Below are 24,408 nucleotides of genomic sequence, written 5' to 3' on the forward strand. Positions count from 1 at the left end.
CGCTCATTTGACTTAAGAATATCAAAGCTTTACAGGAAATCTCATCCACCTTCTTTCTTTTCAGACCTGAAATGCTAAGAGCTCCAATTCAAATCTTCTCCTGTATATTTATTGCTTACTGAATGAGATACAGGAAAGGATCTCAGGCTGCAAAATTCTACCTTCAAAAGTGAGGAAATGCCAGATTAAATATGTAATAGCAATTCAATTCTCTTAGGTATTATAAACATTATGACATAAGGTGTAATTTTTCCTTTCCCCTGACAACCTTGCCTCATTCACTGCTGGCAAATGAATCAATAAGCCATGGCTAAATATTGCCTTTGACTGAGGTGGCTGTGTGTATGTCAAATGCCTCCTTCATTGTGTGCTAGCTAATGTCCTGGGTGAAAATTTGATGTTTTTCTTACGTTTCTGAGGTGCTTCTTGAACATTTCAAAGTTAGTTTTGTTTTGTTTTGTTTTATTTCCAGAGAATCCCTTTTTACATTGCAGGGGAAAAATGATACATGGACTGGAGCACTGCTCTTGCCAGATATGTAAGTAGTGGTTACTTTCGTCACAGGAATAGAGATATTGGGGAAACTGAGGTAGCTTTCCAGGATCTGAAGGAAAGAATACCCTCAGAGCAGATGCTTCTTTCTCTTCCATGAAGCTTCTTCACCAGTCTTCCTGAATCTCAGCTTTAACACAACTTGCTCTCTTTGTTTCCCCCATCTTCCTTCATCAGGCAAGTCATGATGGTACAAGCACTCTCAATTTTTAAATTTTCTTCTTTGAGCTCACCTGGATAAATCATACTCCTCACCACCCAATCTCTCTCTCTCCCATTGTCATGGCTGTAATTGACATCTGCAGGAAAAAAATGTGAGTGGAATTTTGACAGGAGGGCTCCAGTGCCTTGAGGGCTGCACCCAATTTTCTGTAGTGCCTTTAAAGCCAAGGTCTGGGCCTAAAAGAGTAATTTATTGGCATCCCAAACCACTCCAGGACAGGAGTGGCCTTCTTGCAGGTATTCGTTCCTCCTTGTAAAACTCCCACCTTTTCTGAGGAATGCCTGAGAACAAACTGTCAAAGAACAAGCTGTCAACACTCTTCAGGGTTGTAAAATAAATATTTCCTCGCCCTAAACCACTTTACAGAATTATATCAGAGCCTAGTCCAAGTTTTGAGAATACAAAAAAGACAGTTTTCTAGATTATTGCATAAGAGTTAGAGACTGATCATCTTTGTTTGAGAGTGTTTTAGTGTGTGGTGGTCTGCAGGTGCTGCTGTAAGATACTTATTTGCCAATGCCATTTCACAATTAGAAATACCAACGAGGCAGGATTTATAATAGAGGAACAGCAGTGGGAAATCTGCTAGGAAGACTGTCCACCTGGGCATGTTGTAGCTCTAGCTGCAGTTCACCACTAACATGTCTTTTATAACTAGAAAAACCTTGACACAATCAAGTTACAGATGAAAATAATGCTGCATTTAGAGCTGCAGTTGCACCAAAGTTTTCAGCATTACCTGTATCTTCTGCAGGACAGGCTGGCTCAAGAGTGCTTTGTAATCCATGTAAGAGAGGAGGTATCAAAATGAGCATTTAAAGAAACACAAATCTTGTGGAGTCACCCAGATCTTCATGCAAGTTCTTGTAAAAGGAGTGTGAGGAGCAAGTGGCACATCAATCAACAGTGTGCTGTGGTTGCCCTGAGGTGTCTCTTCTGCATCTCAGGGTCCCCTGGGTGCCCCTTGGTGACTCTAAGCAACATTGTGGGCTGGTCAGAGAAGCAAGAGAGCTCACACTGGGTCACAGGTGTTCAAACAGATTCATTCACATTCTCTCAGTACATTCACACATTTGGAAAGGTGTTTGAGAAATATCACTGAAGTGTCCGCTCTGCTCTGGCTAGAGGTTTGTTACTGCAGAAAGAGTGCATTTTTAGAAAGAGGTGGCTGACCCAAGAGACCCAGAACACTGAAATAATGTAATAGCCAGATTGTATTTGATTACTATTGCTAAAGATGAAAGTATTGTGAACTGAGCTTCTTGGATTCACTTATATGCCATGCTAAAAACATTTGAAACCATTGCACCTGCGATGTAGGTGTTTATGTGAAAATCCAAGACTCTACAGCTCCCTCGGCTGCAGCGTGCTCTCCTTTTCCAGGCCACTGCACAGGACCAACATCACCCTGCTGTCCCACACCAACAAGGCAAGAATAGATTCCTGTGGGAACCCAGGAAATTCCTCTGACTGCCCTGGAGGACATGAGACCCTGTCAGGGGGCTCGGAGACCTTGGCACAGAGCCCAAGGCCTCTGTGCCTTTGATTTTGCCCTTGGAAAAAACAATTACCAACCTTGTATGAAGAATTACAAGCCATTAAAGTTTAAGTAGAACGATAGTGAATTTATCACAGAGTGGAAAAATAGATTTTTTCGGGTTTTTAGCATGGGGGTTCAGGGGGTAAGACGGAGGAATCTGGGCATGTCCAGCCTCTCTCCTTCTTCTTCTTAGCCTCCATCTTCTGCTGTGATGTTGGCACTTTTAGATTGGTTTAGAGTAGAAGCTCACTGTCTAACATAGGTGATAGGTATTGGAAGGTAATTGTAAATACAGTACACATAGTTTTTAATATAAAAAGATAACACCGCCCCGGGGGCAGGCAGAATGCCTCTGACCGTCTTGCTGAGCTGACCTCGGCTGGACAGGAGAAAGAATTTTACAGATAAGATACAATTAACAACCTTGAGACTGAGAAATTAAGAACTCTGTCTCCTTCTTCGACCGCTGGGCAGGGAAAAGACTTTCTAACGTTTCTCGGGGTCCCTCTGAGACCCCAGGAGATTCCCACAGAGGAGAGGCTTCAGAATTGTTTCACAGCCATCCTGTTCGCCAGCTCTGTGGCTGGTTTGCCGGGCCTGCGGAGCCTTCCCCGGCACATTCGGGGTGACAAGGGGTTCACCAGCTCTGTGGCTGGTTTGCCGGGCCTGCGGGGCTCTCCCCGGCACATTCGGGCGCCCCGCAGTGACCGGCCCTGCTGCTGCTCCGCAACCCTCGGCCTGTGACAGCAGAGGGCAGCAAGAGGCAGAGAAGATGGTTCCATAAACTGGGTCAAATTCCGTTCCCTGACATTTGCTCTCGGATCCAGGCTGCCTGCGGTTCCCGGGCTGCCTCCCCGGCCGGCGGGCAGCGGGCTGGGCTCGGCTCCGGGGCCGTCCCAGCGGGGGATGCTCTCCAGGATGCCTTGCTCCCCGGGCAAGGCGGGGACCTGGCCTCGCACGTGTGCGCATCACCAAGTGGGTTAGAAAGGGAATCGTGCTGATTTTGGAGACTTTGCCCAGTTACAAGAGCACCATATGGCATTTTATCGTGCTTGTGTTGAGAAGCTATAAAAATCTGAAATTAGCTATGCTTAGCTTTCACCACACAGCAAAATGTAGCACTTACTTTAACTGTGAATAAATAATTTCTTATATAATGATGAGAGCTGCTGGGCTGCATTCCTCTTCCCCTGTACTCTGGAAATCTCTAAAGAGAGGTGTATGATCTCTAAAGAGAGGTATACGCTGGAAAATGCTTTCTAATGAAGGACAAATCGAAAGGGTCATTGCTACTATCTGATTTTTAACAAATGCTATTTTTTCCACTGCAGGTTCATAGAAATACATCTTTTTTCCTTTCTTAGATAGCGTTTAGGTAAAAAAAAACCACCTCTGTCGTAATGCAAGTCTCCCATCACTCTTCTGCAAGTATGTACTCAAAGCGGGTGGTTTTGGTACAGAGTGCAAACCCAGCTGCAGGTATCTTCTCAGGTGGCAGCCAGGTTCCCTGGAGGTGAGAGTAGCTGCCCACAAATGTAGGAACTGAAACTGCTGCTATAGCTGGTCTTCATGCCTGCCTGTAAATCCCATGTTGGTTAACGTAAACACAGTGCCTATGACTTTAGACAGGTACAAATGAGCTCTGTGATCTGGAATGAGCAAGTGCAGTAGGTTGGTTCCTCTGCTTGCTTGACCCTGGCACAACAGCAAGAATATCCAGCTTTGCAGAATCCCAGAACAAGGCAGAGTTGGAAGGGACCCTCAGAGATCACCAAGCCCAACCCCTGGCCCTGCACAGTACCATTGCCAGCTTGTATGTTGTCTTCAGCAATGGTCTCATTAACTGGGAAGTGAGTGGCCTTAAGCTCTTCACATCATTAACCTTCTCTGAACAGATGATTTATTTCCACGATGAACAAACATTTTCAAAATTCAGCACAATTTGCATGTTAGATAAACTTCTTACATCAACAGAATAATGGTGGACATTTCCTCCTATACAGTGGAAAGCGCAGTTGAGCTCACAGCCCTCAAAAATCTCTGTTTCTCCAGTATAGGGACAGAGAAGCTAAAAAAAACATGGCAAGTGGTTTGGATGGATTGAGAACTGTGCATGAGGGGTAATAGGAGACAGAACGTAAAGAACAATCGGAAGGCACCTTCTATTTTAATAAAAATATGCTTCAAAAGGGGATAGCATTTAGATGTGGTTGTGGTTTTAATTTCTTTACAATATTGCAAACTGAGACAGAGCACTGTCATGTAAGCACATGTGTCAAGTGTCAGAGTGAAGATGTCTGGTTTAGTTTCACTGAAACTTCAAGAAGTTCACCCTAGTTCAGATTCTCATTAATCTACTCAACATTGTTCCCACTGAGCAACCATAAGTGTGCTGTAGTACCTGTTTCACTTTTTACATCTGCTGTCAGGAAGTGTGCACCTCTGCTGAGCACAGGGCCAAACCCTGGCGTTTCTTCCTTGCTGTCACTGGCTGGCAAAGTGATGAGAGCACTCCGCATGGCAGACCACATTTTGATGTTATACAGCAAATGAGACAGACCTCCAGATTCATGCAGATAAACTATTCTTATGTTCTTATGTAATATATTCCTAACACTATTTTTTTTTTTGCTTCTGTTTAGACATCTTCCATTTGGACCATTTTCCACATTAATTCCATATTCCAAAGTTAAATTAAATTGTCTGATAGAATTAATTGTATTCCATGCTGCTGTAATCTAAAAGCAATATAAAAGAGGGTTGGTTTTTGCCTAAATGAATTCTTTGTTTTTTTAATTCAAAAGGAGCCTGAAATTCAGGGCAGTCTCCAGGCTGAAGTCAAAGCAATGACCATCTTCTCACAAACAGGCTGTGGCTGCTTATATTCCATGGTAATGAACACTGTACAAAACTCACAGATGGACACAACTTCAGGAAGCAAAAATAATGAAACTGTGTGACAAACACTGCTCTGCTGTGCAGAGCAGCCCACTATTCCTCTCCAGAGGCTCTTCTTCACAAATTTTTACATAATGGTCTAGGAAATGCCCTATATGCTGATTCTTTTTAGTTCAATGATGCTGTCACTGAGAACTTTTCATGTGGATTTTAGAAGTCCTCCATCATCTAAGAAAAAACTCCAATGTAGTGTTTGTTGACCAAACCCCACATCCTAGAAGCACATTCCACTTTACATTATTCAATTTGGTTGTGATTTTCCAAAGACTTTAAAGATCTAAAATATAGAGTTGAAATTAAATGTAGTTCTAACTGAGAATGGTTCTAGCATTTAAAGTTTCTAACATAGGTAATGACTAAGATAGGTAATTTCTTACACTTACAGGTTCAAACACGTAATGCTGAAATTTTTATTCCCTTCTTTTTGACAGCAGAAAATGAATGCTCCTCATAAATTTGGAATAAAAGTTTGTGGGTTAAATCACATATCTGGTGAACAAAACACATGTAAGAGCTTAAAGATGAAAATTTCATACTTTGTCCCTGTACTGCTACAGATTAGGAATATGTCCTTAAATGAACTTTCACAGAATTTAACCCACTCTAATATTTTGTAGAAATCCATGAAAACTACTGCAGAATATATTTTTCCAAAGTGACCTATTTCTCTGTTGATATATTCCTTGGTTGTTTTTATCCCTGTTTCCTCCCTGGAGTACTGCTGCATAGTGAAAGCTCCTACACTGAGCTTGTTAGTGAGCTGGAAGAAGTGCAGTGTACCCTTGCCTTTAGGCAGAACACTGTAACTTCATCCCATGCAATTAACTGCTTACTGAATGTTTCTTTCTCTCACTGTTCACGGCACATATTATGGATTGCTTGCTGAAATTTGTCTTCTCACCTAAGGCAGGGATCTGCTGCATGGCAAATTTCCAGAACACATCATCCAGGCATCCAGGTAGACTTACACTCCTTAGCATGAAAAATCCTTCTCCCCACCTGGAATTTCACAGTGATTGATTTCCTGCAAAACACCTCACTCCAAAGTGAATTCAGGATTGGACTCACCTCCTTCCTGCTTCAGGAACCAGCAGCATTTCAATAGCCAAATTCTTGTGCTAAGCTATGTTTCTCCCAGATGTCTCAGGCTGAGTCCATGGACATGATGGCTTTGGGGAGTTGTGGCCATGAGTTCTAGTTTTAATCCTTTGCTCACTCACACACTATGTGGGCTTGATCAAATCATTTGGGGAAATGTTTTTAAACTTTCATTCATTTTGACATTTCCCACAACTGACATTTACTTATTAAACCTTTTCTTCTTTGCTCCTGCTGCTCTGTGCAGGGCTGTTTTCAGAAGTTCTCAGTGAATCTGTAGGTATCGACAAACAACTCCATAAATCAGATGTTGTAACTCACTGCTAATCCCCCATTCTCAGCAAGCCTGAAAGTCTCTTCCAATTTTCTATCCTCACCAGCCCAGTCAGTGGGTTTTTTCCAAAGCTATAATCTGTCTCCTAGCAAGTTAAGTTGATTTCTACAATAAAACTGCCCAAATACTGTGTTTTTCTGTAATTTGTTACCACTCTGAGAAGAGACATTTCCAAACATTTGTTAGAGTGTGTATACACATTCTTCTTATAACTGTTTAGCTAAGAAAAATGAATCACCTCTCCTAGATTTATTTTGTTAATGATGCCTAGTTACAGTGCTATTGGGTACTTTGGAAATTAACCTCAATAGAATTGGCCTGGAGAATTCATTTGGAAAAAACCTGAAACCTACTAAATATTTTAGAGATGCAGGTGTCATCACAAACTCTTCTTATATCAAGTACAAAGTGTTTTGTTTTATCTGGCTTAATACCTTCATGCTATATTTCAGCTTGATTCTGTTAAAAAGCAAACAGAAAATGCTTGAAGAAAACTTTGCAGAGGAAATTTTTAAATGCATTTATTTATTTTAGCAGGTAAAGGGGATTTGAAGCCTAAGAACACACATGTAAATGGAATAAGAGGGGCAATTAGTATGACAGTCTGGCACATGGGATAGGCATACAGAAAAGAATTCTCAGAACCTCAGTATTATAAAATTCTTTTTCACCCAAGTGCCTAACCATTAATGCAAGTCCCATAAGATGTTCCTCTTGGTAGGGAGAAGACAATGTGGGATCTAGACATTTCTCTATGCAGAATTTACAAACTGAGCATGGGACAGATCAAATAGGGAAATATTTCTTTACATAGGAAGATTCCTGGTCTAAGAGTTGAAAGAGTGATAGAAACTCCTCTGTCAGATGTGTCTGGGGGCTGAACTGTGGGCCTGTCCTTTGCTATGGTACCTTTCTTTGTCCCAGCAGACACAATATGGGCTTCCTGTACCTTTCCAGCATTCTCCTCAGTCTTTCCTGTGTGCCCACTTTTGTCTACACACCTGTTTATGATTTATTACTTTCGCTACACAAATGTTTCTAAATCTGGTTTTTATCTTAACAGCCTGAGGACAGTAAAGATCTAGACAAAATGTTCACCTGCAGGTCCAGCCCCATTTTTATCACAACATGAGATTAAAGCTGTGGAAATCAGCTTCAGTAAAGACCTTGCATGGGTGATCTGACAGCCAGTCACCATCTTACCAGGGCACAGTTTTTTCTTTCTGTCCTCCCTCTTTATTTCTTCTATGGGAACAGAAAATTGTCAGAATTTCTGTGTGTCTACAGTACTGATTCAGTACTGAGTTGTATAATTTTTCTTCACATTTCTTTGGTGCTACAGAACAGCCTGAAGCTGTTTCACAATCAGCATCATCTAAAAAAACCTGACTGCAAAAATACATTGACATTCACAAATCAATCACAGCTAGCTCTTAATCCTTAAGACTTCTGTCAGCATTTATACCAGAACCAGATAACACACTACATCTGTTTGTAGCTGGTGTGTCTTTACTGCCTCTCTTCTCTGGTATTTCTGACTCTTATCATGCACACCTGAAACTGTTTAGAAGTAGAGCCATGAGTTTTCCTTGGGAGACCCATGCCTTCTCTGTGCTTTTTGGGGAATGCTGATACATGCCTGGTTTTGGCAAAATCCTGTTGTTTCAGCTGCCTGATTTTGTAATGGAGTTTCACGACACTTAGAAATCCTTGTATTCATTATTGTTATTACAGCACCAGTGCCTCCTCTAATGAGATCTCTTTCCCTCTTCCTATATCCCATCTCCCCTTACATGAGCAGATTTGAAATGAGTGCTCAGTGCTGGGGGTTGCAAGCATTGCTGGGCCTGTTTTGCAGTTGACAGCTCACAGTTCAGTGATGAGGCTGCCATTTTTGGATATCCCCCCAACTCTATTGTTTCATCACTGCAGTGTGCCCTAAATTCCACTGACACCAAATGGAGGGCAAGGTTTGCCATCTGTTGTTCTGTTAGCATCTCAAGGAAGCCAGAAACTAGAAAGAGAAAGATACTAGGATAACATATTTTCATGCATTAAAGCATAGGCAATTTCCATTGCATGTTGCATTGAAGAGAATGTCTTGATAAATGTTTTGAAAAATCTAAAGATTAAGAATTAAATATTGAATTTTTTCTTTCTTCCCTACCTCTGGGAATGGGCATTGCATTGTATTTCATTCTACCAAAAAGTCCACAGAGCTGAGGAGCAGTGTGTTCTTTAGGATGCAAGACTGTGTTTTGGGGAAATAAAATACTAGGGCAATTCACAAAGCATTTGAACAAAGCTCTTTGGCTCTCACATGGCATTCCAGTGCAGCACTGAGCTGTGGGGAACATACCAGGTAATTCATATGCAAAAGAATTCAAAAGGGAGGCATAAAAATCTATTTTTTCTGAAGAGCAGAAGTTTAATCCTAAAATAAAAGAAGGAAATTATGCAAACAGGATTTGGCCATAAGAAAATCATATGCCTTGGGTGTGCTGAGGGATTTGTCCCATGGCCCATATGCATTACAAGGCTGTGTAATGCCCAGGTTGTGGCATGCATTCACAGTCCTTTTCAAATCAAATGTGCTTGGTGCTGTAACAATGAGACAATTGCACAGATATACCTCTCACTGTTCCATGCCATTTAGGTGAAGTTAATCTCTTTACAGTCAAGATTGTAAATAGCTTCCAACCAAAAGCCTAATTTAGGTATCAACATTTCATTCTGTGTTTATATAGGGCCTGGTGCAATGAGATCCTAATTCATGACTGGGCTTCTTTAGCAATACTGCAATAAGATTAACAGATCTTTCCTTTTGTGCCAAGAGTGCTATGGGGCCAAAGGAAAATGTCAGAACACAAGAAACAAAGTGCCTACAAGGAAAAAAGAGGAATTCAGAGTATGCCTACTCTTTGTGGTTGAGTGATTAGATTTCTACTGATATCAGTGGGATTGAATTAAGCAGTTGGTGGTCGGTGGTTGACATAAAAAACCACAGAGAGATGGAAATAATTGTGTTAAGATCCCAGATGGTCATGCTGCAAGATGTTTTCTCCATGCTTATGTATTTCTGAATGCTTGAAGGAAAGTTCTCCTTCCAGATATGAACTTCAAAACTTGGTACTTGAGCTCATGATGTCTTGACTTCCCATCTGCAGATAGCCCTACTTCAGTGACTGGATTGCCTTATGCACTGGACTGTGTGAAAATATCTATTCCTAGTAAGTAGTGCTCCAGATTAACAGTTGTTAATCTGTCCTTTCCACATCCAGTGTCCTCTCTGCTGAAAATTCAGAAGTATTTATTCATTTGCTTTGAATCCTGGGTCCACAAATGGCTGACATTATTCTCTTTGTTGTTTTAGACTTCGAATTGCATTTTGCCTCTCCTGCTTTTTTTCAATCTCAATTCTCTAGTGCTCCATGAATTTACTGATTCCACAGAGATTAAAGTGAAGAATAAAGAGTAGTTTAACCGTTTATTTATATTCCCTTTATATAAGGAACTTCAAAAATTTCACCTATTTGTTTTCATTTTTGTCTGAAGACTTTAGACTGAAGACTTTAGACTGAAGCTTTTAAGACATTGTAGATGAAATCATATGCCCCAAGGTGAAAGCAGATGAGATCTCTGATCCTTGTTAGTATAAGCTGAAGAAAATTCATTTTTGATCCCAAATCTAACATGACTGTACTCTGAGCAGATAACTGAGACATAGTTCATGTTTTATCAGCTTTAGCACAGCCCTTGGAGTGAAGGGAGAAAGTCTGACACACTGAGCTGTGTTTATGGCATTTTCAGTCCATGCTGTACCATGGTGGGATCCTGGTCCACATCTGGGTCTCTTTATCAAGTGGCTCTATCACTGTGCACCACAAAATCACCTTCCTGAGCCCCGCAGGAAGCGAGCGAGGCCCTGAACTCTGAGATGTGATTTTAGCCACTGTTAGAGTATAGCACTGGGTATGACAGGAACACTGTGGGTGTGTCCAAGCTGGGTACAGGGAGGGGATCTGTAACAGAGGGAGTCCCTGCCCACAGAGGAGAGAGGCTGGGTGAGTGCAGTGACCATCCAGCATCCATCTCTGTCCACCGGGCTTTCCTCCTCAGAGCAGATTATCCTACTCCTCCAGAGCAGTGTCTGATCTCACATTGACCCCTGTTAAGGTGAGGTCCCACAGGAGGTGTCCTTGGGAATCTGGGGCAGGCAGAATCCTGGCTGATCTCTGGTTGCTGTGGCTGCATCAGAGTCCTCCATGCCATCTGGAGACCTGGCTGAATGCCCTGGGGTACTACTTGCCACCTGTGTTTGTGAATCTGCATTTGGTAAAAAGTTCCCTCTTCCCCTTACAGGCTGTTTCCAAGTATAAATAGTCACATATATCTAACCTTAACTCTAAAACCTTGTCTTTTCCAGCATGAATAAACTTGTACTCCGTTTCTCCCCAGATGACCATAAATCTTTTTTATGGTGTGTCATGTCTCTTTGAGAAGCTGGATAAGTTAAAAGCATTTTCTGTGCTCCCTCTTGTATTCCCACATCCTCCTCAATGTATAAACACAGCAAAAGAAAGAATTTTAGCAATTCATTCAATTTTAGGCTGTGCACAGGGTCAGGTTCCCTTTGCTACCTCTCTTCATTATTTCTTTTTGTGTTTATTGAAGGGTTATGGCAGTTTTTTCTGGTAGCATTTACAGTCACTTTCAACAATGTGTGAGTTGTGGCTGTTATCACAAGTCTGTGGCTATCACCTGTGTCCCTGACTCCCAGGTGCAGGCTGGATGATGACTGACTTACCTTGCAATTCAGATAACTCAGCCTCTGCAGTCTGCTATTCCATTATTTTTATTTTGATCTACAGTGAATGCCACCATCAAATACTTCAAGTTCCTAAATGATTGATGAAGTGTCAGTGTTGGCTCAGGGACTGGTCTCTACAGACAGGGCTGGAATGACCTTGGTAACAGAGACATTTCCATTAGGCCTTAACAAAATTCACCAATGAGGCAGTTTTTAGTTATTTTAATATGTATTTTGTTATTCTCCTTACAATATTTTTAAAACAAAATATCACCTGCTCCTCAATCAAATGCCCTGCAGAAATCAATATAGTCCATATCAATACTTGTGACTTGTCAACTATGCCTGAGATTGCCTTGAAAAAAGGAATATTTAATGCCTTGATTTTCTGTTACATGGGACAGCCTGAGTGCCATTTCATCAAGCATATGAAGTATAGCCTGAGGCACTCAGTTAAGGGTGTATGAAGATAATGCACTACTTTTAAAACTTATCTCTAACCCTGACTAAAGAGTAGTGCTTTGATGAATGACTGGAGGTAACTGAGTTTCTGAAATTATTGTTGCATGCCATGATTTGCATTTTGGAAGGCTGATATATGAAAAGAGGCCATTCATTTACAAATAATTTGGATTTTTAATCAAAAAGGCTGAGCTTGTCATAAGACTGACGTGTTTGTTCTGGCCAACTTTGCTCAGACATTGTCAATCATTTTCTGTTAGGACTGGTTGGCGTTTTTTTCCATTTTAAGTGATGGTGATCCCACAGTCAGAGAACATAGAATTATTCTTCATTGTAATTTGTTTCTTCTACCTGATTTCTACTTTTATTGCTGTTACCTAAGAAAGTATCAGCTTGGAGGCAACTGGGCTAATGTTGCAGTTCTTTGGGTATAAATGCCCATATACTTCAATTAAGTGTACAAAAAGTTTCAGTATGGATCAGTGAGCCAAATTCCACTCATATAACATTGTCTCCAGGAGACTTGTAGTCTGGACCATTACTCAATTGACAATTAAAATTCCAGCCAGGCAGTGGACTCCTATTCTTAGGACTTTGCCTGTAATATATTGTGTGTCTTTTTGAAGATGACCTTTGAAATTGGAAGAAGCTTTATTCTAAGTAGATCTGAAGATTTTAGCCCAGAAGATATAAAACAGATGATGATATGTCTTGGTTTTTCTAATTCAATTACCGTCTATTTTTATCTCAGACAGAATTTGCATAGAAACAATGTAAGTGAAGGGAAATGGTATCAAAGAATCACATGGAAGATAATTTGATTGGTGAGACCTCAAACCTATTTATCAACAATTTCACATTAAGTAATTCTCTAGAATGTTTTTTGTTTCTTTTTTATACCTATTTCTGTAGGATGGTATTTAATCAAACACAGCAAAACGTTGTGGTAGGCTTGATCCCATTTCTCTTCATCTCAGAGCTGGAGAACCTCAGCCAAAAGAACTATTGCTAAAAATTGATACATCTCTCTCTTTTCAGAGTCACTCTTCACAATTTGTAATTCACAGAGAACCCTCCTTTCTGCTCATATCTCAGGGTCTTAAAAACACGGATGTGTTGTAAGGGAGGGCTGCAGGCGTGGCCCCTGCAGAGAGGGGCCCTTGCCACGGGGCACAGCAGCTGCCCAGGCCAGGGAGCACGGTGTCAGGGGAACTGCTGGGGACATCAGGGACACAGCTGCCTTGTGGTGCCTCCACGGAGGCAGGGAGAGCTTGGTGTGACCCCCCGTGCAGCACCATGGTGGTGTGGGGTGACAAGGAAGAGCTGTGCTGCCTGAGAGAGCTTCCCCGGTCAGTGAGGCCCAAGAGCCCAGATTGCAGCAGGCAGTGGAACCTGGGGAACTGTGTCACCTGCCAGGAAAACAACCTGCCCACCCCATTGCAGGGGAAACCACGCCAACCTTCAAGACACTGAGGAACTACTGTAAAGGTACAGAAGCCTGTGATAGGGAAAAGAGAGTCAGTGGAAGATAGAAACTGAACTATAAGACTGAGGGGGATTTTTTGCCTTTGTTTACATAATGCTATTAAAATAAATTGGCAGGTTAAGTCATTCTTGTAAAGAATAGTTAAATATTTCAGACTCTGCAGAAAGCTTTTATCCACACCTTTGCTAAGTGGTTGTTTGCCCAATCTTTTGCTACATTTTGTTGCTGCATTCCTTGCAGTCACTCAATAGTTTCATAGCAATAAGCCACTGAATTGCTGCCTGTGAAGGCTAAGGCAGCATAAAGAATTTAGTGATAGCTCTATGCCTACAGACTGCACAGGGAATTTGGTTTCCTAAAGCTCCTATGAGGTCTGAGGTATGCCAGCTTTGAAGTTTTGTGCCCTGATAGCTCTAAAGAGATTCTACTTCTTCCTCACCCATGGGGCTTTTCATAATGCCAGCAGTGGCATCCCGGAGACATTTACTTGCCTAACTGGTAGTGGAATCACATGGAACTTAGAAACCAGAACAACTATGCTGCTTCCCCAGATGGAACAAAAAGGATTAACCAGAGAAATGCAGCAGACAGCATATTTAGCAGTGTGAGCAAATGCAAAGAGCTCCCCTTGGCATTCTGGCCTGACCAGCTCCAGGCTTGGCTAGCGGAAGCCGTGTGTCAGATGACAAATGTGGCCAAACACAGAGCTGTGTGCTCTGGGCTCTGTGCTTCCTGGATGTGATTACATGTCTGTGGGAAGCAGCTTCCTCCAGCCTTCCTGGCCAATTATGGGAGAACACGGGATGTTGAATGTTATTTGTACCACAAGGTTGCTTGTTCAAATATTGTCCCAAATGGTTTATAACTAAATATCATTGCAATTTAATTAGAGCTCTGTCTTTAATACCAATTAGCTGGTGGAAAAGGAACTTGTGGTTTTACCTTGATTCTTAGTAGGCAGATACCCGTATCATATCAACTGAACCCCATGCAGCTTACCTGCAGTGGACAAGGGAGGCATTTGGGAAAGCAGCTGACCATAATCCTGGGGAAAGCCTTAAATCATGGAGTGTTGCTGTACCCTTTGTAGCAGAATATTTTACTTTCCAGTTCTTTTTGCTTTCATGTCTCCTAATCAAGTGATTAGGATCACTTCTCTTTAATGACTTGCTTCTAATTAAGGGTGGAAAGAGAATGCAGTTGTAGTAAGAGACTCATCCATCACACAGTTAAGGACAAATCCTTCTCCAAGATAAATTGACATTGCTCTAATCACTTAAGGGGAGCTTCAGTCAACTGAAAGTATTCCCCATTAATTTGGACAAGTTAAGCCTATAAGCCTGTTGTGGTCCTCAATAAAGATTAGCATGCAAAAAATACTGGCATTGGCCTCTTGGCAATGATGTTTGATTTAATCATTTGAAGACAAATTCCAGGGAATGGAGGTCAGTCACAAATGAGAACAAGTGCAAATTCTGTTCTCTGAGTATTTTCTTACAGCTGTACCACAGCCTCCTACTGAGAAAAAAAAATCATACCTGAACTTGGGTGATGTGCTAATAATGTGAAGAATAATTCCTGAGAAGACTTTGCCTTGCTCCATATATCCTCAGCTGCATAGCGGGAATGCTGTGATCAACAATGTACTGCCTTGACCCAAATGCTGTATAAATTGAGTTTAAAAGGAATACAAGGAAGATAGGGGCCTTCCCCCATAATGTTAATCCTTCACTTCCCCTTGTAAGTGGAGGGTGTTTCTTACCCTCACCTTGGGTAAGAGACCACTCCAAGATGCTGAGTTGAAAAGCTGAACACTCTCCTGAGCTGCAAACATCAAAGAACACAGTGGAAGTTTTGGAGTATTTACTCATATGTTTCAGATTCATGATGTAGACTAGAAGCTGACAGGAGGAAAAAACCCCACAGAACCCAAATCACTTAGTAGCTGGCTGCAGCAAAACCCATCAAGGTTTATTTTTATCCAGCCCCAAACTTCTTTAGTCAGAGTCCCTAAAGTCACTTTATATGCTGGAGAGAAATATGATTGTGCAAACATGGGAAGAAATCTTTCTCTTCATAAGTAGAAAAATATGGCCTTTTATAAATGTTGACTTTTCTTTAGGTAGTCTATAATATTTTAGTGTTGATAACAAAAATAACTGAAATCCAGTACAAAGAGCAAGTGGGTGGTCTGGAAAGAAAAGCAATATGGATTGATCTACTTTTTTTGTGGAGTCTGTGATGGAGTGAGACTCTGTGAGACATTTTAGCCACATGACAGCTTGACTTTTTTACCTCTCTGATTATTCAGTATGAGATAGTAATAATGGTTACAAGTTTTGCTGCCTAGAAAGCTCTGAGACATCCCATTTAACTCAGTTTTCCAGTGTTTATAAGGACACCAAGCATATTTATGGAACTAGGCCAATTATAATACAGGAAAAGAGTATAGGAGATTTTTGAAGACATGCTGAAGACTTTGCAGATAGAGGAAAGTCTTACTGTGGATTTCCATTTTGTATATTTAGTAGTTGATGAAAACTCACAGAAGTACCGTACTAATAGAAAAAAGTGATGTAGGAATCAAACAAGATACAAGTTGAAATTAATTGCTTTGAAGTGTTGATCTTGGTTAATAAAACTGCAGAAAGAAGGGAAAAATAGCTTACCTGTAACTAGGTAATTCTGAGAGGTTCATCTTGCTAGAGGTGATAATGCTGCAGTTGGGAAAATGACACTGTAGTGTTTCTCAGGGCCATCTGAAGGGACCTGAGCAGCTTCTGTGTCTCTGTCCCCTCCCAGTGGGCCTGGGAGATGTTGTTCATTAAAGAAAAAAGCAGCACTTGTTTGTTTTTTCTTTTTTTACCCCAGAGAAGTGCTCAGGAAAATGTAGTGTATCCATAAGAGAAATAGAAAGGCAACCTAGGAATATATCAAAGGTTGCATAATCTATGTATTCTTTTTTACAGCTCATTGAGTAACTGCCTGAACTTTTGGCTGCTGAACTTGAGAGTATAGGGAGTAGGAAGGGAAAAAAATAGTGATATACAACTACTGCCTGTCCTATAAAAAAAAGCATGTGCCAAAACACTCTCTGGTAAACAAAACTCAAAACTGTTGTTTGATTAATAAATATTAGACTGTTCAATAAAATGCTTGATATGTAACTTAACGAAAGGTGTAAAAAATCAAACATCCTTTCCCTCTTCATTATTTATGCCCACTGTGTTATTCAAACATGATAAAGCAATTTGTTGAGTGATAGGTTTAGTGTTGACATTTCTTTGTTGGAGCTGCATCCATAAACTCAGCGAAGCGTTAGTCAGAGTTTGCTGACGTTAATGAATAGGGATGATCTATATATGAATAAACTCATAGACGCCTGCCTGATTAGTCACATGAGCCAAATTCACACAGAATCAGCCTCTATTTTGTAAGGAACCTTGAATCAGATGATGTATGTTCTTGGTCTGCTGTGTATTATGGACTGAGCCACACTAAATCTAAGGACTTCTGAGGAAAATATTTTACTGTTTGAACACAGGCCTTAATGTAAATATCATACTTGGCCATGCCACCTTGGTTACAGCTGGGACCAAAATCTTAATCTATCTGATGTCCTCAGAGGTGAAGAGGAAATTAAAATCCAGCTCTGCTTGTAAAGGTCAGGTTCATCTGAAAAATAAACACCAAGTATAACTTTAAAATGACAGCAGATCAGGAAATCACTGAGCAAACAAACTAGCACATCTAGTGTTTAAAAGCCACCATTTATTGACAGGTGTTGAAGACCAGTGCAAAGCAAGGTTATACCTGCAGGGGAGCACTGTAAAACCCCATTAATCAGATGCCAAAAGATTAAACACATTCTACAGACACAAAAATGGCTGGAGATTACTCCATCTCTTTTGGTTTTTTTTCTCCGTGCCAGCTCTTGCTTAATGACTCACATCTGCATATATTTGCAAAGCAGTGATCAGAATATTCCCGGTGGTATGGCTGCTCTTGATAAAATCTCCCGTGACAGGAAAATGCGTGCATGGAGGCATAAGAGGCTGCACCTTTTTCCAAGTGGATGAGCCTGGACAATTGACCTGGTAAGTGAGGAATGGTGCCAAGTCCCCTCAAAATGTGGGCACTATGTGTCTCAGGGGCAGCTTTTGTTGGCAGGGTGAGCTACAGCCTTGCCACTGCCTCTTGCAACTCAGTCATCAGGGCTGGTGCACTGAATGTCCTTTGCACCACTCACATTTTGCAAAAGCGAACCAAGTTTTTGATATTTACTGTGCTTTAACACCACCATTTATTGAGGAGAAGAGGAGACTCATCTATTCAACCCAAAATCTTCAGTTAAGAAAAAAAAGGTGGAGATTCTCCCAGAGTCCTTAATAGTGTCCACAGTATAATAAAAAAACTCCATTAGAGCCATGTGCATCAAAATTTTTTGCTCATTTTCACTTAATTCTGTAGGGACACTGGGAACTGAGTTAGCTAGACAAAAATGTAGACCTTGGAAAAAAGCAGGACAGTTAAATAAATCCCCTGAATTTCAGTAATAAAATTAGGTTAGAGTGTTAGGCAGCTGCCATCAGCTGCCTTTTAAGGAGGCTTAACAAACCACACAGATTTTTTTTTAACCCCTTTATGTTTTATCTGAATGCTGAGTAAACATTTGAGCTTTACAATGCATGTAGGCTGTGTGAAAGATTAATGTGCAAGAAATAAACCTCATTTATGTACATCTGGAAATAATTATTGCACACTTAACCACAAATATAAATATTGTCATAATTCCAACCAGGAAGGCACAGGAAGCATGGGAGCTCATTAGCTTTTCCCCTTTAGAGAGACAGGTTCAAAACTTGTTTTCCAGAAAGAATGCAAAAAGTTTTGTTATTCTTGTTTATTTACCATGTGCTTGAGTAATCTTGTAACCATGGGACCTGAGACCATCTTATTATTTTGGGAGATACATCCCACCTCCTTTCTTGCTGTTTTCCCTCTCACTCTGGCAGCCCTTCCATCCATCCATCCATCCATCCATCCATCCATCCATCCATCCATCCATCCATCTATCACAGCAATGTGCTGGCACCCTGCAGTCTTCAAGGGCAGAGTGCACAGGCTGCCTGACTGGCTGCCCTCAGCTCAAAGCCACTGCAGGAGCCTTCTCTTAGAACTGGGACAACGTTCAGTGGCTGAAACAACGACCTGAGTGCGGTAATTCAGACATTGTGAGCAAAGCCTGTGTCCACTGCCCTGTGCCATCTGCCCCTGGGGATCTGGAGGAGCAATGGAGGAGGGAGGTGGCACAGCTGGGGGTGCCCTGAGGGCTGACACTGACCTCAAGGTTTGCATCACAGCACTCAGAGAAGAGATCTGCACAAGACCTGGGTTATCATGGAATCACAGAATGGTTAGATTGGAAGGATCCTTGAGGATCATCTAGCTCCAACCCCCTGCCACACCTTTCACTAGACCAGATTGCTCAAAGCCCCTTGAGTATTTCCAGAGATGGGGCATCCACAACTTGTCTGTTGAACATGTCCCAGTGCCACACCACCCTCACAATAAAGACGTTCTTCCTAATCTTATCTTAGCCTACTGTCTTTCATAATGCAAATAGCAGGGGTAAAAAGAATGACTGCATTTTGAACAAGAGAGGTTGACCCCTCAATGCTATGCTCTTTTTGCATCCCACTAGAGATGAAGTAAGTGGACATGGAAACACCTGTAACCTTTCCAATATTTTCGGATGCTGAAAGATAGTGCTGACAGCAGATTCCAAAAATTGGTAAGAAAAGCACTATTGACATAGTCAGATCAGCATATGGTCTCCTTGTTATCCAGTCATTCCATCCTGAGTACACCCTTGTGCACAAACAGTGCTGGAAATGAACACTTTGTAGTGGTTGTGTAGTAGGTGGCTTAGAACAAGTTGTTTTAAAGGGTGTGTTCTGTATTCAAGCTACACTTGACATGACAAATCTTCCTCTTATTTTTAAATGCAACACCAGCAAGGACATGCTTTAGCCTCATTTATTTCCTTCAAGAAGCAAAAGCAAAATGTGGAAATTTTTTGATCCTGCTGCAATCCATCAAAAACAACAATTATGCCCATGGTCTTTCAGGAAGAGACATGAATGTTTTCCCCTCAAGGCATCTAAAATGTTGGATCAAATTTAAAATGAGAAGGATGCTATCTCATGAAAAAAAATAAAACACCAGGAAAGACTCATGAAGGCGTTAAGTGGCAGGGTCAGAAATAAAATGAGAGCCATTGTATTGATTTCATGACTACAAAATGATGGGTTTCACAGCAAGGATTTATTACTCTGCACTTCACAGTCCGAAAAAAAAAAAGCTTGGCTTTAATCTCAGTTACAAAATTAAGATATTAATTCATAGTTTCCTTCCCTCTCCCCCAGAGTTGTATACTTTAGCCTGGATTTTGATTTATCCTGTAACAGAAATAGAATCTGGCATCAAAATTTGGATCTTGACCCAAATGTACTACAGAACTGGGGCATATTGAAAAAAGATGAGATTGTGATACTCTGGCCTCATATTCTGGGGTCAGGTTTTTGATTACATGTGAAAACTGGGAACAGATCTTTCTGTATGCTGGTTTGCAATATGTCACAAGAGAAGAGAGTGGTCATTTGATCATGAACAGACAATCTCAAATGTCTGAACTGCAAAATCCCTATTCTGACCTCACAGCCCACTGTACTTCATTACCTTAAAGTTCACCTGGTCATACATACAGAAGATGTTTGTTCATAAATGTTGTGTGTATGCACAAAGATGGTGTTTATCTGTCTCCTTCAGCTCTTCCAACTATTGTATATGGTAGAGAAATATCTCCTGAATCTTTCTTTGCTGAGATCACAATTTTTCCCCTTTAATTTTTAGATTAAGAAGAGCTGGTAACTGTGCCCTTGTCAATAAAAATAACTCCTGGTAACAACATGTATGAGGTGAATTATTTGTTAATCTTCTGAAAGAGCAAGGAGCACAAAGAGGATGAGATGGAGCTGCAGAAAAAAAAAGTGGCATGAAGGCCAAGACTTCACCACTAGAGAGTGTAATTTTACTACATAATTTGACCTTTTCTGCTCCTACAGAGAAACTGATTCAAGGCAATTAAGTTAGAAATATGTGATATGTTGACTAAGATTGCCTGAAGTACTTTCTTTAGGTCTTTTATCAAAATGAAAATCAAATGCTTGGATGATAAATGCATTACTTCCTCTGTGCACTACTTAGCATGAGTTTCAGGTGGCATTTTGCAAAGTAAGATGTATGTAAATTGGAATAAGAGCTTATATCAAACTTATCCTCGAGGCAGATGGTTATGCATTCAAATTTAAATTTCAAGCATTTTAATAAATTTAGTCAGCCAAAATGCACTTATATGTATTTTTTAATTTTGTTTTCAACTCTCTGTGTTCTATCACTACGCTTTCCCCATGGGCTGATGGTGCAATTTTTACTTCAAAGACAGTTTAAAAAAAATTCTGCCTTTGCTTCTACTGGTACGACTCTCAAAGTGCACTGTGAAAGTCACTGCTGTCCCATGGCTTAATGAGAAGCAAACCAGGCATGTAATGGTTAAAGAAATAGGGGAAATGAACCTCTCACTTACTTGTGCTCCCACTTCTGCTTATGGATGCATAACTTTGTCATGAGGCTCACATGGGGATTCTTCACTGACTGCTGCGGTCTGCCCATGGTGGCAGCTTTGGGTCTCTTTCAGTGGTCACACAATCAGACCTCAGTATCTCACTTGTTAATGCCTGGGATTTCTCTGCCTTGCTGCAGCCTCACTCCTCCTCACTGGGCTGAGAGATGAAGCCATGGCTGGCAGCCAGAAGCAAGAATTGGCATCTGCAGGGCCTGCTGGAGGGCAGGAGCTCTGAGGGGGCTCTGGAAGCCTGGGGCATGGGTCTAGCCAAGACTGATGCTGGCAGAGAGATGAGGGTTCTTAGGTCATCTGCTATGGCCACTGTTAGATGATGGGAGGAGCCTGTGAAATGCAGAGGCACAGCTCTTGGGCTGAGGATGAGGAAAAGGTGCAGCTTGGCATCAGGCCCATTGCACAGCCCTAGCAGCCCCTGTTCAAACCAAGCTCCAGCTCAGTTAGAATGACCAGAAGGGTCACTGAACCTGAGCAGGAATAAGGGTGCTGAGTATACCCCAGTAATCCATGGTTAAGGGATCATTAATGGCTCCTCTGTGTGTGCACAAGTGTGTGTACAAAAAAACCTACAGCACTTGTACCTGCAATCTGGAAGGTTTAAGAACAAGCTGACTGAATTGTGTATGCAGAGTCTGTCCCTTGCCACTCATCTCCCACACAGTATATTGGGAAAGAGTTTATATGGCAGGTTCCAGTAAGCACTTAAATGCTGTGGTCAGGAACCTGGGAAGGGGTCATCATATGTGCTGAGATCTGTGAATGTGGCTACCCCTTTAACAATGTCCATGAGTGTATGTCTTAGCCCTGAAGCTAGTGAAACAATTGTTTTTGAGTGTAACTGCATTTATTTTAGCTTAGTTTGCTGTCGGGGTGAATATGACTAAGTTTTTCCCCACTGGAATTTTAAAACTTTGCAGTGTATTGAGATATATGTAACCCAGAACATTTTTTCGTGCATAAAAAGTTTTGCTCCATTCTCTTTTCAAAACAAAGCTGGTATAAACTTACATGTCACATACACTAAATGCAGCAATTAACTCAGTTATAGCATGTTCCAAAGAACATGTTGTTCTGTGACTGACCATTGAAATACCACACCAATTATGCTCAATTCATGTATTCATTTAGGCAACACAAAGCATTTAAGAAAGAATGGGTATTTTAAGTGAGTTTTATATGGTTTCCATGGTGATAGTATTAAAAAAAACCCAATAGTCTTAAATATGTTTTCATTTATAATATCTTGAAAGAACTTGTTTGGTTCTGACATGCTGTGTTTATGCTATAATTTGTTCCAAATCACCGATTATTATAAAATGTAGGAAAATTGGTGTGGCAGTATTGTTCAAACACTTTAACAGAGCACCAAAATAGTTCAAAGCTTGTTGCTCAATATTTTTATCCCAGCTGACATGCACATTAAAGTGGGAAAAAGTTCCAAAAGGCAGTGACATTATGATTTAAATATGGTGCCACGGTTTTGCATTAGGCCATCTTCCAGAGTACATTTTGCTCTTGCTGTTTTATTATAGAATTCAGGAGCTTATCAAGAGACAGCTAAACTTTGTTGGCAGCTTCCCAGGAACACACAGCAGTTCAAAACTGGGAGTATTTGCATAGCAGTGAGGGGTAGGGGGAGCAGATTGCACTGATAGCTCTTACTTTAGCCTTTCTTTAAAAAATTACAGAAACCACATCATCCTTGAGCCCACCTGCAATAAACAGCATAAAGAAATTATGGGATACTGCTATGAGTATGAAGTAAGGCACAAGGATCTGGGGGCAATTTTTGCAATAGAGATTTTCAGCTTGAACGTCAGTGTCCTGGTTTCAGGCAACTATTTCAGTTACTACTAATTTACTACAGGATGGAAGCCTCCTGAAAGGCACTACTGCCTCTTGAAGCAAGGAAAGTGAGCCAGGACTTGTTATGCCTGCTGGGTTCAGCCAGCAGAGATATATGGTCAAAGCTATTCTTTAATTTAAATTTAGTGATATTTTGCCTTAGTGTTTGTTTTCAGAATTAGGAGCAGCATACTGGTGAAAGTCATACTTTGCACTAAAATTGTCCTTCTTTCACTTTCAGGTGACCAAAACTAACCAAGTCTCTCTGAGATGATCTGCTGCCTCCACTGAGCTTTGGAACAGCAAGTGCAAACAATTTAGAAAAGAATGGTAATTCCCTAAAGCCTCAAATTGTTCTCTGTTTCTGGATTGGTCTCTGGCAGTGCTAATGCCCCCCATGGCAGGGGGGATGGCAGCCTAAGGAAGCACATCTTCCTGAGCTCCCTCTTCAATAAAGGGATGGGAACAGCCAGGAGCACCCAGAAGGCAGCCAGGAGCACCCCAAGCTTGGTTTCTGTGCTGGGTGGCCCTGCAGAGGTGCCCATCTGACTCCAGCCGTGAGAGGTGCTGGGAAGACCAGGGTTACTGTGATAAAGATGTTTATAACCACCACCCCTCCACCCACACAGGCTTCAAACCCTACCCAGAGCCAAGTCTCTGGGCTTTAGATGAAGAGGAGAGCAAGGTACCTCTGAAAAATGAATGGGGGTGAGTATTAAACAACCGAGTCTTGGACTCTCAACTGAGGAATGAGGTGGGTCTAGGCTTTTTGAAGCTTTGGCTTTCACTACATTGTGTAAGGTAGCAGCATGCATGTAAAATCCTTGTATACTTTTCAAAAGTCAGTCAAGACTAAGTTATGCTGTTCTTCTGTGAATTATAAATGCTGCAGCCACAGTTAGCTTCCAAGTCACAGAGCAAGCTGAATGACATCTGGACTCTGAGGTAACCTTAGATGAAAATGCTCCTCCTGTGTTCAGCTCAGTCTTCTTGGAAGCTGCTCCTCCATAAATGTTTAATAAGGCACAGTAACTGTAGATACTGGTCAGCTGGGATATGGATGCTTTTGTTCATATGCAACTACTTTGAAAAATTGAGATAATGCTAGGAAGACAACTGTGCTTGGACTGAGAAATGTTTGTGGTTATTTCTCCTTGACTTCCCTTCCATATTTCAATTTTGGTTGTCTTTCCTCAGGTCTGCATGGAAATCTGCACTTTCCAAAAAGGCTGAGTACAACTGTGTATAATTATGTGCAAATGCACAAGGCTGGTGGTTCAGGAAAATGTGTGCCTGATGTGTTCTGAGACAGCATGAGAGGAAGCAGAAACAACCATTACTCCTGCAGTACCAGCTTCTTTCTGGAACGAAGTTTATGCTTAGGGAAGGTAGGAATTC

The 24,408-nt window shown here is 41.3% G+C and overlaps 1 protein-coding gene across 1 annotated transcript in view; it reads right to left on the reverse strand.

The window, feature by feature from the left end:
* Nucleotides 1–392: 392 nt before the first annotated feature.
* Nucleotides 393–24,408, reverse strand: part of SCFD2 (sec1 family domain containing 2) — a 328,968-nt gene continuing 304,952 nt past the window's right edge. Inside the window, exon 10 of the mRNA XM_054291689.1 lies at nt 393–405. The gene's annotated coding sequence lies outside the window, so the exon portion shown is untranslated. The remainder of the gene's footprint in view (nt 406–24,408) is intronic.

This window comes from Melozone crissalis, unplaced genomic scaffold (assembly GCF_028551555.1).
Source record: "Melozone crissalis strain CALT ecotype California unplaced genomic scaffold, PUWL_Pcris_2 ptg000006l_1, whole genome shotgun sequence".
NCBI lineage: Eukaryota > Metazoa > Chordata > Aves > Passeriformes > Passerellidae > Melozone > Melozone crissalis.